We start from the raw sequence: 732 nt of genomic DNA, 5'->3' as shown, positions 1-732 counted from the left end.
AGGGAGAGATGGACAGAGGTCTGTCCCGACAGTACAATCGTAGAAGTCGTGTGCCCCTGTGCAGGAGGGGGGGAAGTTACTTCGCGTGGAAAGTTCAACGTTTCTGAACAGGGAAAGCTGTAGAATTTTGCGTCTGACAACAATATATTATATTTGTTTGGCAGTGTTAATTTCAAATATCGTGCATACTATTGGACTCAAACCATACCAAGCGCATGCGCACGAGGTCAGAGAGCATGAAGAAAGCATACTCGTAGCACTACATATAGTCGGTAAGACAGATTTCCTAACCTGAATAGTCGTCAACTTTAACGTTAAATATCTCGGTTCGTAGAGCAGAGCGACACTTATTTCTTCAAAATTCTTTCGTTTTATGCAAAAACGCGTCGAATGAGCCTAATTTTATCGAAATCGGAGGTGGAGGGGGTATTCTGTATAATTACCCTATCTTAAATCGGCCAGCAAATCATACATATGATCCGAAAAGTGCTTTTTTCTGGGCTTAAAAATTGTTTATAAATTTAACAATATGACGCTGAAGGGAAGCTAGCCCCCTATTCTAGCCATAGACTTATAAGATAGACGGAGCGTTCATACGAGAGAAGCTGAAGACTTGATAGAAAGAGAGAGAAATAGCCGCGGAGTAGACCCCTGCGCCGCCGCTTCACGCCGCCGCCGCCGATAAATTATTATCCGCCGATTCCGCCGCCGCCAATTTTAAAATGTCCGCCG

The sequence above is a fragment of the Cyphomyrmex costatus genome, unplaced genomic scaffold (genome assembly GCF_001594065.2).
Source record: "Cyphomyrmex costatus isolate MS0001 unplaced genomic scaffold, Ccosl1.0 scaffold2224, whole genome shotgun sequence".
NCBI classification, from domain to species: domain Eukaryota; kingdom Metazoa; phylum Arthropoda; class Insecta; order Hymenoptera; family Formicidae; genus Cyphomyrmex; species Cyphomyrmex costatus.
Note: the sequence above shows the minus strand (reverse complement) of the source record.